Source organism: Fundulus heteroclitus, chromosome 6 (assembly GCF_011125445.2).
Source record: "Fundulus heteroclitus isolate FHET01 chromosome 6, MU-UCD_Fhet_4.1, whole genome shotgun sequence".
In the NCBI taxonomy this organism is placed as follows: Eukaryota; Metazoa; Chordata; class Actinopteri; order Cyprinodontiformes; family Fundulidae; genus Fundulus; species Fundulus heteroclitus.
This window is the reverse complement of record NC_046366.1, coordinates 30735113-30754693: the sequence shown is the minus strand read 5'-3', so window position 1 is coordinate 30754693 and position 19581 is coordinate 30735113. Positions and strand designations below refer to the sequence as shown.

Sequence of the window (19581 nt, the reverse complement as noted above, 5' to 3'; positions counted from 1 at the left end):
TTTTTGGTTTGCCTGTCGATCTTGACCTGATTTTCCTTGCCGATTTCTGAGCCAGCCTGTTCCTGTTTTTGTTTGTTCCTGCTCACCCGTGTGCCAACATTAACTGTTTCTTTAACCACTGAACCTGCCAGTGTGAAGCTAATAAATCCTCTTAAACCATCTCCTGCTTGTCGGTCTGAATACTGGGTCCATCTATCCCCGCTCATTACAGAATCCAAAAAACTCCCACACTACAGCGGCCGTATTGGGTTTTGACGGCAATTCCGTTTTGTTTTTAGACTGGCGTTTCTCTGGTTCTTTCTCACGAGGCTCTCGCACTAAACTTTGAGATTTAACTCTTGCAGTGAGCAAGCGAGAAGGGAGGGTTGAGTAGACACTGTACTGAAACCTTTTATTATCCGGTCTAATAGAGAGGAAAGAGAAACACAAGGGGGATATAATTTTTTTGGTATTTTAATTAATCATTTTAAAGATTAGAATTTATCATGCGATTAATTAATTATCGTGACAGCCCTGCGTGGGAATAAAGGATCGCTCAAAATGCTCATTCTGCTGCGCCCGCTCTGCTGATGCTTCAGGAATCTGTGCAGAGGGTGTCAGTAGTTCTTCAAAATGGCTTTCGGGTTTTTTCAGTATACCTCTTTCTACCACAGCTCTTACAGGATTCAGCCTCCTGCCCAGTACTTAGCCAGCCCTTTTAACCAGCCTGTCCAGCCACTTAGAGTTCTTGTCCCTGAAGCTGCCTACGTTGCAGCACTTACTAATACGGTATAAGAGAACGTCGTCAACAAGTCCACACACATCAGAGGACCTGAAGTACCTGGAAAAACAGAAGGCCCATGAAGGAGCCTTAAATTTGGCCCCGTCCCCAACAGCAAAACAGAGCCAGCTTGTAGTGACACTGAAAATGTCTCTCATTGAAATAAAAGCTGCAGCATAAAATGAGAATATCATTATAAATGTTTACTTTCTAACAATGTTTGACTTTTCAATGTCTAATTTTTCAATGCCAAATCTCTTTTTCAATGTCACAAAAAAAGCTAAACGCCCCTCAGCAGGTCCCCTGGTATTCACTTTTGACATTCACACGGCCCTTATCAGTGCCAAACAGATCATATTATACCCCAAAATCTGAGAAAAATGAAATGTGTAGTTATGGCCCCTTTAAATACTTAGACACACTGAGGAAAATACTGTCACTTACCCAATAAAGATGATTTATTGTATTGCCAATGTAGTATTTGTTACCTGCTGGTGAGATGTAAAGAAGTAGTCAGTGATTTACTTTGGTTATTGTCATTTAATCTGGCTTTATTCACTCAGTCATTGTTCTTAACTCCTTACCCCAAGAATAAAAATCGTATTACTGTTTCCACAAATGTAACTAATGGAGATGGCAATGTAGCTTACATTGAAAATGATCAATTACATAGTTATTACCTGACTATGTTGGTGTTAATGAAACCCATGGTAAATAATCACTGATTTAAAACAGTAAATCCACATATACAGTGCCTTTATACATAATTATGCATTTTGTCATTTAACAAGCAGAAAATTTTAAAATATTTTATTCAGATTATATCTGTCATGGTTGAGTTTTGGTTTGGCTTTGTTTTTCTGTTATTTTCATTTTTTCATCTCTTTTGGGTTAGGTTTGACTTTATTTATTGTTTTCAGTCACCAGTTATTTTCTGTCATTTCCACTTCACCTCCTCAGCAGTCAGTCACACCTGATATCATTTACCAGTCAATTAGCCAGACCCTTGTTCCACCTGTGAAGTGCTCTATTTAAACCTCCCTCTGCCTTCAGTTCAGCACTGGGCCGTCATCATTCCACACCTCTCCATGCCAGTCCCCGTTTTGCCTTGGAAGCTTTGTTTTGCTCCTGTTGTTAAGGTTAGTCCTGCCAGTCACTCTAAAGACTGTTCGTTCACTGTTTGTTCCTGGAGAGGTTCTGCTCTGTGTCCTGGTGTCTCCAGAGAACTGCTAACTGGACTAGCCATCCTGGAAAGGCTCTGCTCTGTGCCCTGGTGTCTCTCAAGTTCTGCTAACCTGACTAGCCGCCCTGGTGAAGCTCAGCTCTGAGCCCTGGTGTCTCTCAAGTTCTGCTAACCTGACTAGCCGCCCTGGTGAAGCTCAGCTCTGAGCCCTGGTGTCTCTCAAGTTCTGCTAACCTGACCAGCCGCCCTGGTGAAGCTCAGCTCTGTGCCCTGGTGTCTCCAATGAACTGCTAACCTGAGTGCTATGAGGCCTGCTAGCCGAGCAGCACCTAGCAAGTGTGGACTCTCTGTCTCCGGGCCGTCAGCTCCTGCCATCATCTACATCCCTGACTTTCTGCAGTCCTGAACCTCCGGTCTTCATCACTCATCACCCAGCACACTCCTTTCAATAAAGTCTCAAACTTTTAGTTCCGTGTGTGCGTCCTGAGTTCATCGGTAAACAAAACCCTGACAATATCTGCTAGAAAAGCACAAAGTTGTACATAATTGCATACATTAAAAAAGGGAAATGACACAAGGTCAAAATAAACCAGCAAAGTGCCTCTGTGTGTGTTTAGTGTCCTTGTCATGCTGGAAGGTGAATGTTGTTCTTCTGTGGAGAAGTTTTAAACTCTGGAAAGTTTTCCTCTTCCCTGCTGGACTATAGCATCCCCACAGCATGATGTTGTCTCCACCATGCTTCACAGAGCAGATTATTTTGTTAAGTTTTTATGTTTCTGTTCATTTTTGCATGAAGGTTAATAATTAAATTTTGACATGAGCGCCTTCTTCTGTGTTTTGCTGTGTCTCAGCCACAGCTTTTGGAAAACTGCTAATGGGATTTACTGCAACTATCTCTCAACAATAATTTTATACTATAATTGTCATGTCTCCATAAAGGCCAGATTGGTGGAACACTAAAAGTTGTGATGTTGAAGGAAAGACAACTCTCTTGTCCTTTCTCATCACAATTATGCACAACTTTGTGTTGGTCAATCCTAAATAAATCCTGATAAATAATCTGACATAATATACGAATATTTTATGGAGATTAATTCTTTTCCAGTGACACAGCATTGTAGACTCTCCATAAGGCCTAATGGAAACCTAAGCTTACCTATCTGGCATGTACGACGTATGATGACCGTGCAAATGATAACGACAGGAAGAAGCACAGCCATAATGATCAATACAATATACAGGTAATAGTTTTTGGCTTCTGGAAAAAAAGAATTAAAGAGAAATAGTTCAGTTGTGTTGTAGAAAATAATCATTAACCGTACATTTACAGAGAAAAGCATTGCAGTGAAAACACATGCATCTGTTTATTTTCAGGCCTAATTGTGAAATAATAATTATTCATTAATAAATATGCAGCTTTAAAAATCTTTAATTTAATCATTAAAACATTAAAAAATATGGTCTCACTTCAAGATAAGTAAACAAACCATATCATTTTATCATTTTAGTGTTCTTTTTATGTCATGAAGTCTTACCACCATGTTTGGAGCAGTGATCTTGAATCTTTTTTATGGATTCGGTCCAGCTGACCTGGTTGCTGTGGTTACAGATGATTGATTCATTCAACTGATAGATATGAAGAGAGGAGCCAGATGTGGTGACCCCTCTACCCTCTCCACATGTTCTATTCTCACATCTAAGAGTGCTGCTGATGGAAGAGTTCCCTGCTCTGCAGATCACTGTGAAGATACTGGAGGAGGTGCTGGAGGTGAGGTTAATGGTGAGTTCAACTGGAGACACTGGATCTGAGGGACGGAGTTGATTTGAGATGTTTTAGAGTACAAATAAAAAGGTAAAAATCTTACAGGAAATGTAATTGAAAGAGCAACACTATTTTTAGAACACTTTTAGCTTGTATACGGCTCACTGATAAAGGCCGTAAACCCAAACAAAGAGGTCTGACAGGATTGTGTTGATCCTTTAACTAACTATTCTGCTCCAAACATAAATAGATCAGAAATATACATAGAAAAAACTTACCTTGAGCTGTAACGTTGTATTCGGTTAGTATTTGTTGTTTTGGCTCTACTGACTTTGCGGTATAAAATACCGCTGTCTGACTTGTGTACATTCTTTAATTTGACATTGTGTGTTTTCTCAATGACTTCAAGTCTTCCAGTGTAATTTCGTTGAACCTGAGGTGATGAACCAGTGGGGAAGGTAACCAATGTTTCATCTTTAAATTGCCATAACCAGAGGGTACAATTTAAGGGAAAATCAGCTTCTGTGAGATTGAGAATTAGATCCTTTCCAGTCTGCACAAATACACAAGTCACCGAAGTGGATCCTGTAAAACAGAAAACAAAATGCATTTCAAACTGAATTGAAATCAGTACAAAGTTATTAAGTCCTGGTTGACTGTAGAGATTAAGGCAAATTCTTTAATAATCCTGTTGAAAGCAGCCCCCCACAGTCGTTTTTTTTTTTTCTGAATTTATCCTCAAAGTAACATGTTTAAATCTAATCATGTTTTATTCTCCAATTACAAACCCCATTTAGATAATCTTGGTTTAAATTTAGATAATCTATGTAGATCAAATTTGCTACATTTTCACTAAGGGAACTTACAGTACTGAACCTAGAGGAAAAAGCTTCAACTCCTCCTGCAAAGTTTGGGGCTGCAGGGCTTAGGAGGATTTATCTATATATAGTATACAACTTTACTTACTGTAAAGTTTATATTTTATTTTTGCTTCTGATGGATTTCTTTTATGTGAGTTGTTACAGCTGGCGATAACTGTGGCACCACAGCTTCAAAAAAATGTATTATATATTGACAGGTTTTTTTTTCCCCTCAAAGGACTAAAATCAAAGGTTGGCTTTTAGTGGAAAGTGTGTGTAATACATTATATACAAAGACACGTAATGTTTTTTTTGCATTTGAAGACAGGTTGAGCTATTTCCTACTTGGTGTTTCTTTGTTCTCATACACTTGCAAATGTTTACAGTTTTCCTATCAGACCCAACGAAAAAAATTTCATATTTGCTTTTCATGGTACAAATCCAACACTCAAACTCAGTGAGATTGTTGTAAAAAGGTGACAACATTTTAAAAATGAAAGAATTTACCAAGGTAGATATTTAGCACAACAGATTAATTATGAATCAGATAAATTCCAATGGAAATAGTTTTAATGTGGCTAACACTGGTCAGCCTTTAGGGTGAACAGATGTCCCTGAATTACCTGGGACAGTCCCTTGTTAACGACCTGTCTCCTTCAAAAGTTGGAAAATCACAGATTTCAAAGTTTTATGATTGAGAAAAAAGGTTGTGCGTAGCAGGAGCAATTACCTGGTCGTGCTGCTGTCATATGGATTAAACAAAATACCCTCCACACACACACACACACACACACACACACACACACACACACACACACACACACACACACACACACCACCCAAGGAAATGTCTGGTCTTCCTTTGAGAAATCTTGCCACCTTGTTAAAACCGATATTTTATAGTTTCAGCTTTCTCTCTCCAGCTTGTAAATTAGGGAACATGCTGAAGTTTCAGTGAAAAGAGAGGCAAAAAAGTTTTACATTTTAGAACCATAAATATCTTGCCCTACTTGACTCTTCTTCCTTCCCTCTCTATTGTTTTACGATATAGAAACGTCATAACAGGATTATTTCATCAGTAAAGGAAAGCAATCCGAATATTATAATGTAAAGAAACAAAACAAAAAGTAGTAGGCTATATATAGCTACCTTGTATTTGAAGTGTGAACACTGGAAACAGATGAAAAAGAAATGAGATGATCTGCGCCATTTCTCAAGTTGTATGAGGAAGTAAGAGAGCTTTCCCTAAATGAATGCTGTATAAGGTTACTACCATTAAAAACCGTGGACATAAAACAAATCTTAAATTTTTGCAATTTTACGGACTTACACTTGCAAAATTACTGTTATGAACACTGTTTTTATTAATAGTAAACTACCCTTAGAAGAGATATTTGTTGTTCTCTCACTGCTGCCTCCCCCACCTGCTTTGGGAACTCGCTGCTGCTTCCTCTTCTGACCACAGATTTTCTTTCGAAGAGTGAAATATGGAAGCCCATTTCAACCATGTAAGAAAAGCCCAAAAGAAAATCATAATTATGAGTTTCAAGTCACAGTTATGACTATAGTCATAAAACCTTTATTCTCATATTTATGAGCATAAAAGTCACAGTTTTTCATTGTATAGTCATTGTATAGAGAATACATTTAAAATCATATTTATGAGAATAATATGTTGTTGAAGTTGAATATTGTCGAAGTTTTTAATAAGTAATTTATTAATATCGGTCCTAACCTTAGTAAATAAATTGCCAAAGGTTAAAGATGGAAAGCATAATTATAATTTCAATAATATTAATACAATGTTTCTGGGAATTAGTGAGTGAAAGTGAGGTAATAGACGTAGTTAAAAAAAAAATTAAAATAACAAATCCAAAGATTGTAATGATATTGATATGGCTATCGTGAAAGAGGTAATTTATAGTATTATTAAACCTCTTACCTATATTTGTAACAGGTTCGTAACTGGAACCTTACCCGATAAAATGAAGATGGCAAAGGTTTTCCAGTCCATAAAAGTGGTGACAAGCAAATATTAACAAATTATAGGCCGATATCATTGCTCCCACAATTTTCAAAAATTCTGGAAAAATGATTTATAAAAAGGCTGGACTCCTTTCTTACTAAAAATAATTTACTGAATGAGCACCAGTTCGGCTTCAGGAACAACTGCTCCACAACTTTAGCTGTGATGGAGTTTGTGGAGCATATTGCTGCAGCAGTTGACCAGAAACTTAATACCATAGGTGTGTTTACTGACTTATGTAAAGCATTTGATACAATTGAACATGCACGACTATTAGGTAAATGTGAACTGCATGTCCTACGAGGGGTTACACATCAGTGGTTGAAAAGTTATTTAAGTAATAGATTACAATATGTACAAATCAATAACTCAAAGTCACAAACAGACATGATAAAATGTGGTCTTCCTCAAGGCTCAGTCCTAGGACCTAAATTATTTATACTTTATTTAAATGATATTTTTGCAGTATCTAGTATTTTAAAGTTTATGTTTGCTGATGATACAAATCTCTTTTTTTCTAGAACAAATATGGATGAAATAATAAAAACTATAGAAAAAGAGTAAAAAAATAAAAATAAAAAAAAAACTTAAAAAAAAAAAACTTTAAAAAAAAAAAAAGGTTAGCCGAGTTGAAAACATGGTTTGATTACAATACGTTGTCGTTAAATGAAGGGAAAAGTTTATGGTATTCTCTGGTAATTGGGTCCATAACGATGTAATGTTATGTGTAAATGGAGTTGAAATTTAAAGAGTTTATGAGACATAATTTTTAGGGATTATTGTAGACGATAAACTTAGTTGGAAACCTCACATAGAATATATTCGAAACACAGTTGTAAAAACTATTGGAATATTGTTTAAAATAAAAGATTTAATAAATATCAAAGGCCTGCATATTATATATTCCTCTTTGGTCATGCCTTATTTGTCTTATTGTTCAGAAGTATGGGGAAATGCAAATACAACAATTATTGATAAGTCAGTTAAGTAACTGTGAACTGCCTGACTGAGTACTGAATGCTTGATGTTGTGTGGATCCTACAAGCCATGGTGATTAAACTGGTAAATCAATTGAGAGATAAATTCAATATGATATATCTTTGTGAATCTCAAGTTGGAATTTCACTTCTGGTAAAATGGCTGAAAATTAAAAACATAACTTAATGTTCTTTAATTACATTTTTTTTAATGAAAGTAAATATTACTACTGTCAGGGTTTGTTTATCGATGAACTCAGGACGCGCACACGGGATTAAAGTTTAAGAGTTTTTAATTGAAGGAAGTGTGCTGGATGGCGGATGATGAAGACCGGAGGTTCAGGGCTGCAGAAGGTCAGGGATGTAGATGATGGCAGGAGCTGACGGCCCGGAGACAGAGAGTCCACACTTGCTAGGTGCTGCTCGGCTAGCAGGCCTCATAGCACTCAGCTTAGCAGTTCATTGGAGACACCAGGGCACAGAGCTGAGCTTCACCAGGGCGACTAGTCAGGTTAGCAGAACTTGAGAGACACCAGGGCACAGAGCAGAGCCTTTCCAGGATGGCTAGTCCAGTTAGCAGTTCTCTGGAGACACCAGGACACAGAGCAGAACCTCTCCAGGAACAAACAGTGAACAAACAGTCTTTAGAGTGACTGACAGGACTAACCTTAACAACAGGAGCAAAACAAAGCTTCCAAGGCAAAACGGGGACTGGCATGGAGAGGTGTGGAATGATGACGGCCCAGTGCTGAACTGAAGGCAGAGGGAGGTTTAAATGGAGTACTTCACAGGTGGAACAAGGGTCTGGCTAATTGACTGGTAAATTGTTAACAGGTGTGACTGACTGCTGAGGAGGTGAAGTGAAGATGACAGAAAATAACTGATGACTGAAAACTAACAATAAATAAAGTCAAACCTAACCCAAAAGAGATGAAAAAATGAAAATAACAGAAAAACAAAGCCAAACCAAAACTCAACCATGACAACTAGTAAGTGTATTTATTAATTACCTTTTACAGACAAAGCAATCTCAAAGAGCTGTAGAGAAAACCAACCAAACAAAAATTAAGATAAAATAAGAAAAATAGGAAATATCACAAAAAAAAACATTCAACAAAAGGCCTGTTTTAAAAAGAAAAAGTTTTTAAAAGAGTAACTAAACGTAGCTGCAGGGGGAGACTGTTCCACAGCCTTGGTGCCACAGACTGAAAGGCTTGATCCTCTTTAGTTTTTATATAGGTGCTGTGGAACAACTAACAGAACCTGAGGTTCCGAACAAAGGGAACGAGCAGCGGTATATTTTTTTAAACGATTACATAAGTAATCTGGGGCCTGGTTGTTTAGTGCTCTATGTTAGTGTGAGAGTTTTAAAGTGGGTCCTGAACTCTGTTGGTAGCCAATGTAAGGAACATAAAATGGATCTCGCTTTCATGAACCTGTCAAAAGTCTGATTGCAGTATTTTGGATAGTTTGGAGGTGTGAGAGTGAAGATTTATCCAACCCAGTAAAGAGAGCGTTACAATAATCTAAGCGCAAAGACACAAATGCATTAATTAAAACAGTATAGCAATCACATGGGAAGTCTTTGAAAGTACAGAATACTCCTCAAGGCAGAGTGAGACTTTGTCAGTGGTTACAGTCTTCAGATTATCTCTTCCTCCACACATGAGAGGAGCTGCATAAATGAGGGACGTCCATGAGGTGATCTTGAATTGTGGACTTGATGGACTCGATGGTTGCTCCAAGTAAGCAAAACCTCCTCCAGTTTCTCCTGGGATGCAAACACAAATTATAGATAATACAATTTTGCACATTAGTGACACTTAAGGGTGTCCCCTGTAGACGGCAGCATTACATAGTAAATAAGGTTAATGTCTAAAACATTTATGAGACTACTATGCTGTCCTAAAAACAGCACTGACTCGTATCTGTGCCATACATGAACTGTTTTAATAAAGCATCATTCTGAACAGGGACTTGTTCAAAAAAGTTGTCTAAAAATGTTCTTCTTTTAAAGGTATACTATGCAACCGGGGTTGATTTTCCAGTGAGGCTCCCCCCAGAGGGTGAAAGTAAAAGTGCACTGTCATAAAGATGCTCAGCTGTTCTGGTTTCCCCGTCAAGCCAGGCGCGGTTGTTTTGAGCTTAGCAGACAGGCGAAAGCAACGAAAAGTGGAAAAAACGGCAGTACAAACAATGACTAACACAGTGAAAGTATGAACATCAAGCTTCCTGCAGCGCTATCTTGGCGAGGCGGCCGCCTCGCCAAGATAGCGCTACCGCTTCGCCAACATTCAAAAAAATTAAATAAATAAATAATAATAATAATAAAAAAAAAAACTCGATATGCTTGCATGTTTATTTGACGTTAACACGCGGTTCTTTGTTGTTGCTTTCGTGCGTGCATATAGTGAATGGCAGGGCAAAAACACATGGAGTTCTCGCCGTAAAGCAAGACCGACTCTCGCGGTCTTGCACGAGACTTCTGAGCCTGTGGGTGCGGGCCGAGGGCTCCTGCAATAGCGTACCGCGCACGTGACGTCACCGTCTCAAGAGCAACGCCCCTTTTGCCGCTTAGGTAGGACATACAGGTAGAGAACGCCCGTAGGAACCAGCTATTACACGCGCAACAGAACCAGCGATATGACCGACTTTACAGCCGTTAAACTTTCCCAAGACGATGTTCCAGGCGCACGGTTTACTGGTCGCACTGTCGAAGAATACACCAATCTTCAGCTCAAACGATGGCTTGAGTGTCGAGGGCTTAAAAAGACTGGAAAACTGGCCGAGTTGATCGAACGGTAAGCTTTGTTTTTTTTTTTCCTGCGCGGCGGTCATGGCGTCATCGGCCGTTTTTTTGTTTGTAATCACCGTCCAGGGATCGGTAAATGTTTAATGTTTGTCTTATTTGAAATGTTTTTGAGTAAGCTATCCTGGTAGCAGGCTATCATGTTAGCGCCTGCTACCATGATAGCCTATATGCTATCATGGGAGCAGGCGCTTCATTATTAACATGTCGGCCACCAAAATACTCTTACCTGTTCACTGCTTGATGTCGCTGGAATTGGGTCAGGATGTTCTTCGGTTGGGCCCTTTCCTCCAACAAAATGCTTGCTACATATGTAGGTGAATTTGGTAACTTTTTCCGGGTTGAACTGTTGTGTAGGGCCACCGCACCGGTGTACCAAGCGCACACATTTCTCCTTGGCAGTCTTGAAGAAAACATCCTTCATATGCGGCCGATCAGCGTACCTCGAGTCGCTGTTGCACGTTCCATAGCAACAATGTTTAAAAACCATGGTTTTAGATTTGGAAAAAGCAGTCGTTTACCGAGTAAAACCAAGGGTAACGCACGTCTCTTTTACAGCGAAACAGCGGCGGACTATTCAAGTTTGCCCTACTGCGTACCACGTGATGTGACGTCATCGTGACGTTACGTTTCTAAAAATAGCTTGCTCGCGGTACGCCATTGCAAGTGCAGTATTTCCCCCACAGACCACCAGGGCGGCCGAGAAAACCTTTGTTCGACCTGAAATGACTCATTTAATCATCCAAAATGGTATGGAACACATTAATTAACTGAAAAATGTTGCATAGTATGCCTTTAATGTATATTCTTTTAATTGGTCAAATAAATCCATCCAAAACCAAATACACCGAGCCCCAATCGTTCGATGTGCAGGTTTCCAGTGCTTGGATCAAATGACACAGTGTCCCTCTGAACCTGGAATTCTGCAGTATGGTAATTTTCTGTCTGTAGATCAAGCTTGACATTCACAGGGCAACCCCCAGCAACAATCACAGGATCCATAAAATAGCCACTGATCTTTGGGTCATTGTTTTATAAACCTCGAGCCACTGCAATGTAGTTATTTCATATTGTTTTACATTATTTTTCACCCTGGGTTGCGTTAATCTAGCCTTAAAAATTGAAGAGAATCTACACATTTACATATGAACAGGTAAGCAACTAACATAATGATGTTCAAACATCTTTAAACAATTTAAGACAGTTTTTAAACTAAATATGCTTTGCTGAGGAAAAGAAAACCTTTTCCAGCCAAAAGAATATTTATCTTTTTTTTCTTTCCAAACAGTATTTGTTAATGCATCAATTTAAGCAATTTATTTAAAACTTCATGTCAAAGATTATTTTTACCCTTCTCAATGGAATATATTTATTTATATGTATATATATATATCTATATATATATATATATATATATATATATATATATATATATATATATATATATATATATATATATATATATATATATATATATATATATATATATCACAGCAATAAAAACCCTTCTTCATCACTTTGAACATGTTTTACTTGTATTTGAATAATTTATCTCTAATGGAGAGCTTTAAGTCTTTGGGGCTGGAAGGCATCCTTGCCATCACCTTAATCTTTAATTAGCTTCACAGATGCTCCATTGAGCACAAGCCGAGACTCTGGCTATGTAAATAAAGAAATTGGATGTAATTTCAAGTCAGAAGAAAACTTTTTAATATAATTAAAGGATGAAGCCTAAATCTGGCTGGGGGTTGCATAATGTGATGTTTTAACAGCAGGCTGATGTCGTGCCACATTAAATTCAAAACTGAGCAACATCTAACAAGTTTTGAAAAATGCAATAAATGTATTTCTTAGAGACAATAATTTCATTATGAGTGAGAAATCAAGGGATACTTACACATTTTAAACAGCCAAAAGGCAATAACCACAGCTGCTGTAGTTACTACAGGAACTGGTTTTCTAACCATGGTGGCTTTGTTGAAGGCTGTAGGAAATTGGGAAAAATCGGTCAGAGAAGCTTTAGTCAGGTTCACTTTCTGTTTTACAACCTTGGTCAAAACTTGATGTCAATTTTTCTAAATGTCTGATAGTCCAGATTAAAAACAGTTCACAATATCAGTGATAAAAAATATTCTACTTATAACCGGTCAGCAGTTAATGTTCAGATGTTCTCACAGAAGGGAAGCATTGAGTACAGCAAAAGTTTGGTTTTTACTCTCTCCCTTAACACTTTTAGTTTGGTGTGTTTTGTGACATGTAAGATTAAATGTTAAATGTCTGTGATATTACAAGCAATATAATGTTTATACAAAAAAACTGTGAATCAATTTTGTTGATTTTGAGGGGTCCAGTTGTTTTGCAATAGGAAAGTTGTGGATGTGATTCCAGCTTCCTCCCACACTTAGAGCACTTCATCCCCAACTAATCTGTGTATGAACATGTGCATGTTTGTGAGTGCAGCTGGGAGAATGAATCTCGATGTAAAATGAATTCAATGATCAGTGTGGCTGGAAAACCAGGAAAAGGGTTCAGTCCATTCATCATTTGGAGAGAACGTTATTCCAAACATCCTGAGATGTAAAACAAAAGAAGAAATCTTGACTCTATAACGTACAAGTCAGTTATCACAATAGTTAGAGCTTTGGTGTGGATTAACCAGAGACTGGTATTACCAAGTTAGATTTTCTTGAGTAACTTTTTAAACAAAATGTAGCTTTGAGAGTGGCTTTACTGCAAGGTACCTTTTACTTTTACTTTAGTAATACTATTGAGAAATATTTCAACTCTTACCTGAGTAAAACGTATGGCTACGCTACCCACCGTGTGTAACTTCATTGAATAAATAAACTTGTTTTAACCAAAAATGCACCAGGGAGACACCTATAGTTTATGTTAAAATGGGACTTCTTGCTTTAACACAAAATTCTACAAACAGTAGACATTGTCATTTGAAATACTTTGCACTATTAGTGGTGTCCCGATACCATTTTTTTCCAGACTGAGCACAGGTACGAGAACTTCATTTTATACTTGCCGATTCCAAGTACCGATACTGAATACTTAATAAATTGATCAAAAATTACTTAACAATATCATTTACCACAAAAAAAAACAACTGATCATCAAGGGCGATGAATTTGGTAAGAGCTTCAGGTATGTTTCTGGAGTAATTGTTGCAATCTTGGTTTTGCTGCATCAAAGTCTTTGAATTCTGTCACGTGTAGTCTTTAAATACTTTATCTAATTTTTGTGTTAAATTTGGCCTTTTTTGCCCCTCTTCACAGCACAAACCACAACATGAGTATTCAGAGTATTGGGTTGCTTTTATAAGTACAAGTATGAGTACTTAATGCTGGTATCAGGTCCGACACCGATACCAGTATCAGTATGGAGCCACCACTACTACCGTATTATTTGGACCATAAAGTGCACCAGATTGCACTGTATTAGAATGTGTGATGGTTGTCCCACAATGAATGTTGGGGCGCCTGCTGGAAGGATCTCGCTATTGACAGCACACTGAGAAAGTGTTGGGAGTATAGACATCATTTAGGTAGACTCCCCATGGACTGTAGCCTCGTGAGACCATCCTGATCTCGCGAGCTTTCAAGGTTTCACTCGCAGATCAGTCTGGATACTCTCCGTTGAAGAAAATTTGGAGCCGTTCACCAAACGAACGTCCAATCAGCGTTGGCTTTGAGGTGGGTTGAGGTGTGACGCAACGGGAAGCGCGTCAGTTCAGTCTTAACAGCATGGCGGCTTCAGCCGACGAAACTAGCGTTAGCGTGGCTATCGAGCAAGTTTTATCGGAATTACAGAGTATTTCTTTGCTGAGCCAACGAGCCTTTACCTGCAGCAGCAAGAGTAGCTTGGCTTGTGGTTGTGTTTTCGTCGTCGCTCTGTTACGAGCGACGAGGAATCTGATTGGTTCATTTGGCCCGTCTATCACCAACATAGGCCAATCAGCTAACCAGTATTTTCGCCCCTTCCCAAAATTACTTCAACGGAAGGTTTCCAGATGGATATGCGGAGCAAATCTATCTGGCGGCGTCAGGTAACATGGACTGACACTTCCTATTGGAGTTGACCTTTCAGCATGGCCGCCATCTTGGATGGGTCTCTCACATACCCCCAGTGCATTTATTTGTACTGAGGAAGCTGTTTGCCCAACTAAAATAAATCATAACTCCCTGAACTTTTACCTGATTTTTACACGGTTTGTTTTTTGCAAACGGCAGAGATGTGGTTATGATACAGGAAGCTGTTACACATAAAAAAACATGTTTAGTGTTAAAATAAATTGTTTATAAAGCCTATATTTATGCTCTTTAACAGACAGACATATAATATATTAATGTATAAATACGTGATTTCATACTGAATTACTTTGTTGTATGCTATATAACAAAGACAGACATGTGGTATGGCATGTTATTAAATATGTAAATAAATAGGCCCTTTCATGCTGAAATACTTTGTTTTATTATGCCCTTAAACAAAGAGAAATATGGTAGTACAAATTAATAAATGTATACATTAATACATTTCATATTTTAATAAGGAAACATGTTGGATTGTTCATTTAAATGTATTTTCAATTTTCTCTGACATGCACAATGCTGCGTGTGTTTCTACTCTGTAATTCCAGGGCACTTAATTTAGCAACATGATTCAGTCTTATTTTGTGGAATACGGTGATTACAGATTAATAAGCAGAAAATTAAGGTCCATTGGTTGGGTTTCTGCAATGTTCTCACCAAGTAAAAACTCATCTCCAGAGCCAATCTCTGCCCAAAATGGTGATCTGCATCGTGTCATTCACTTTCAGTTGTTGTCGTCGGTTATTGCAACTGTAAGATGCAGAATATACGGGCAAAGCTGCTCTCTCTGCGTTTCTTCCTGTCGGCTCCTGCGCCAACCTAGAGTTGGAGAGATCCATCCAATATGGCGGCGATGCAGGGTGCACGTAATGAGGCGTTCACATATATGATGTCTGTGGTTGAGCCTGGCCTCAATGAGCTGGTGGTGAGAACAAAACTTCTGGAGGTTGGCCGTTCTAACTGAATGCTATGCTAGAAGTTATTTGTTACTTTTGAGGACTACATTAGGAATAGAAATTCTTCATTTATAAACATGTAGTTTTTTAATTTAATCAATAAATCATTAAAACAATATTGCTTCACTTCAAGTGAACAAAGAGAACACATTGATATTATAGCAATTGGGTCAAAACCAAGATTCTCTTTTCTGGTCATAAAGTCTTACCTTGTTTGGTGCATGGATCTTGAATCTTTTTAGTGGATTCAGACCAGCTGACCTGGTTGCTGTGGTTACAAATGATTGATTTGTCCAACTGATAGATATGAAGAGAAGAGCCAGATGTGGTGACCCCTCTACTCTCTCCACACGTTTGATTCTCACATCTAAGAGTGCTGCTGATGGAAGAGTTCCCTGCTCTGCAGGTCACTGTGAAGATTCTGGAGGAGGTGCTGGAGGTGAGGTTAACGGTGAGATCAACTGGAGACACTGGATCTAAGGGACGGAGTCAATTTAAAAAGTTTTAAAGCATAAGAAAAAGAAAGAAGGCGCTAAACCCAAACAAGGAGCTCTGACAGGGATATTTAGGAGGTAACAGGTGTTTTTTTTTTTTAGTTTATCATCCATTTGGAAATATTCAACTAAATATTCTGCCCCAAAATGCATACAGATCAAAGATATATACATATAAGAAAAACTTACCTTGAACTGTAACGTTGTATTCAGATAGTTTTTGTTCTCTAGGCAGTACTGACCTTGCAGTATAAATACCGCTGTCTGACTTTTGTAGATTCTTTAATTTCACATTGTATGTTTTCTCAAGAACTTCAGTTCTTCCAGTGTGAGGCTCATCAACAGTTGGTGGTGAATGAGGTGAAACATGTTATGAATGAGTTACCATTAAATTGCCATAACCAAAGGCGAGAATTCTGGGCAATTTCAGCTTCTGTGAGATTAAGAATTAGATCTTGTCCAGTCTGCACAAATACATGATTCACTGAGGTGGATTCTGTAAAACAAAAAACAAAACAAAATAAAAGACAAACTGAACTCAGAGCAGTACAAAATTATCAAGTAGGGCTGACTGTAGAGATCGATGTTGATTTTTTGATTATCTATATATAGTTTATCCAAAAGATTTGCTTATTAATATTCTTAATACAGGAGTGATGTGAGTAAGATTAATTGTTTTTTAATCAGATCTTCAATGTCTGTCCCTGTTTGGAGACTGGGTGTTACATCCTTCAGGCTCAGAGGAGCATGATTGTAGGTCATTCCTCTCAGCAACTGCAAACCATTACTACTCCCAATAAACCCAAAGGTTTTTTTTTTCTTTATAATATTACACACTTCATACAAGTACACTTTATATTCAACTAGTAGCTGTGCTAGCCAAAGTTCAAGTGCTTTGTGATATTTATCAAATGCTGTGTTTATCTATGAGTTTCTCTTGGTTGCCAAAATAACTTCTCAGTTTTAATGTTTTCAATATAGCTGCAATAAGTAAGAGGGGAAAAAATCTTGGTAAAAGACTAAACTAATTTTGAACCAGCAGCATTCATCTGGCAGATATATGCCTGAGCAAATCCTCATGTGTCTAGGTCATTGCAACAGCAAACAGGCTTCAATTTGCTCAGCTCTTTCTGAAAATGTTTTCACACCAATCCAGGAGTCTTTGTCAAATCTGGCGGCTCGCACTGAGCAACCTGCAGTTGGAGCGCTGCTGTTTTTAAGGATATGGAGGCCCATCTTCATAGGCACATTCAATGACCCACCCATCACTGTCCTGGGTGGTTAGAAGCTATTGCTTAGTGTGAGTGGAGAACTTCGTCACCTGAGTCATGACGACATGCTGATGTAATCTCTCTTTAATGAGTTGGAGGACCGAGCTGTAAACACTGGGAAACACAATCCTCCCCCTCTGTTCAGTGATTGCATTTCTCTTTTGACCAAGATAGCTTCTTTCACCCCTCCTTCAAACCATTTGTTCTCTCTGTCCAAAATATGGACATTATTGTTGTCAAAAGAGTGTCTTTTGTTCTTGAGGTCCAGGTGAACTGCTGAATCTTGCCCTAAGCTGCTGACTCTCCTGTGCTGCTCCGTGCGTTTATGTAGCTGTAGTTTAGTTTCTCCACTGTAGGAGTCTGAGCAGTCCACAACGCCACTCAGCTGTGCTTTGGCTGTTCTGTCTTTATGATGAACCAGTTTTTTTTGTCTGAGAGTGTTATGACGTTTGAAATTTACTGGTATGTTGTGTTTGGAGAAAAGTCTCCTGAATGGGTGTCGAAACATTTTTAGAAAAACTGAGTGAATCCGTTTGCCTCCTATTTAACCCAGTTTATTGTTCTCATGGTAGCTACTAATATCAGTTAATTTTAGTTTTTACTTCATTCTTGAATTTTCCTTGGGGTGGTAATATGTTTTGCCTGTCGAGAAAATTAAAATAAATTAATAAAAAATAGGACAACAGATTTTAAGGGGGATCAAAACAACGAAACAAATAAAGTAGAATAAATGAAATGTAACAATTGAGAGTCTAACACAGAACTGGGACTCATCCTATCAGTTGCTGTTAGAATAACACTTATTTTTTGTGCCGTTTTCACATTCTATTAATCTGATGCAAACCCCTAAACACGTCAAACAGGTCTGACTTTACAGAGAAAACTGACCTTTAGATCACAACAAGTTTTGTTTTCCTGAGGAAGCTTTACAAGGGGGAGCTCATCAAAACCAGTCTGAGTCAGCCCTACTTCTACAAATGCTTTTAGCCGCAACTGAGGGGCGCACCCAGCCGCTCTGAGCGCGCTAGACGGGACAGAACAGGTCTGCCTGACTTTTTAAGAAACAGAACAAACAGTTTAAACAGAAAACGAAAACGAATAAATGTTCAAATTACAACGCAGACAAGGTCCAAAAAGTATCTGTGTTGATCCCACTTAAAAAAGTTGTTCGTTTAATAATAATAAAAAAAAAAAAAAAAAAAAAAAAATTCTATACGCACCTTGTATTTGAAGTATGAACATTAGAAACAGATGAAAAGGAAACGAGATGATCAACGCCATTTCACAAGATGACTGGTGGAGTAAGAAGGATTTTCCTAATGGCTTCTGTATATAAGGTTACTCTCAATAAAAACCGTGAACAAAATACAAATCTTAGATTTATGTCATTTCACCGACTTACATTTACGAAATTACCTTTATGAACACGGCTTTTACAGATAGTAATCCAGAACTAGAAGAGATGTTGTCGCTCCCTTTTCTGCCTCCCAGTCCAGCTTCGGGAGCTCGTTGCTGCCATAGACATAATATAAGAGTAGACCCCGCATTGACTATCGTGGCGCAGGAATTACGGCCGCCATCTTGGAGCGGTTGACCTGCTACCCTAACCTGCTGATTCAAGCTGAACACACTAACGATACCTCGGCACTGTGCGGCGTATTTTTGTTTAAATCGACGGATTATTGACGTCAGGGCTCGAGGGATATCTTTTCAGATGTAAGATTAAAATATATTGTTTATATTAGAGTGTGATTTTTCTAATATTAGACAAACACATCATTTAACAGTGGCTTTTAAAGAGGAAAAAGTGGTGTTAGAGTCATAAATAGAAAATATTTAAGTTATTTGTATGATGGTTTGCTTTTTATTTTTATCATATTCAGTAAGAAGATTTGTTCAGGCCATTTTATTGTGATGTTTAGTTTTACTTTGAAAGGCTTGCTTCCTGTCGAGCCATATGTTGTATAAGAAAAAACTATGTCTGGATTATCTAGACGTGGAGCAATACCGTTTTACCGTGTAAACTGTGGATGGCTTGGAAAAGAAAGAACTTCATTTTTATAGATAAAGAATTTTTTGTTATAAATCCCAGTTTGCACGTGTCCTTTACTTCCAGTGGAATGACACCGAAATTTGGATCTCTTGACATAACAATTGCCTTTTTAAAATAAAGTATAGGCCTAATAATTAAAGGCTACCATTTTGTAGAATATTCTTGTATTTCACTTTTACTTGTCCCCATGTTCTAGTGGGTCCCGTGGAGGCTCTGATATAAAAGAACAAAGTTAATATCAAATTATTAAAACGCAAAAATTCATACTGTAGAAAGTGATAGAAACATCTAACATGGACAGTATTTATGCATTAATTTGTCTGCTACTTA

At 38.0% G+C, this 19581-nt stretch overlaps 2 long non-coding RNA genes across 2 annotated transcripts; both read right to left on the bottom strand.

The window, feature by feature from the left end:
* Nucleotides 1-3123: 3123 nt before the first annotated feature.
* LOC118563345 lies at nucleotides 3124-5962 on the bottom strand. The gene is made up of 4 exons (XR_004931160.1): nucleotides 5715-5962; nucleotides 3984-4290; nucleotides 3479-3748; nucleotides 3124-3201 (listed from the first exon to the last, which is right to left on the bottom strand). It is a non-coding gene; the product is annotated as an uncharacterized LOC118563345 (long non-coding RNA).
* Nucleotides 5963-8484: 2522 nt separating this feature from the next.
* Nucleotides 8485-18724, bottom strand: LOC118563487. The gene is made up of 5 exons (XR_004931249.1): nucleotides 18419-18724; nucleotides 16117-16423; nucleotides 15643-15909; nucleotides 12275-12361; nucleotides 8485-9339 (listed from the first exon to the last, which is right to left on the bottom strand). It is a non-coding gene; the product is annotated as an uncharacterized LOC118563487 (long non-coding RNA).
* Nucleotides 18725-19581: the final 857 nt, after the last annotated feature.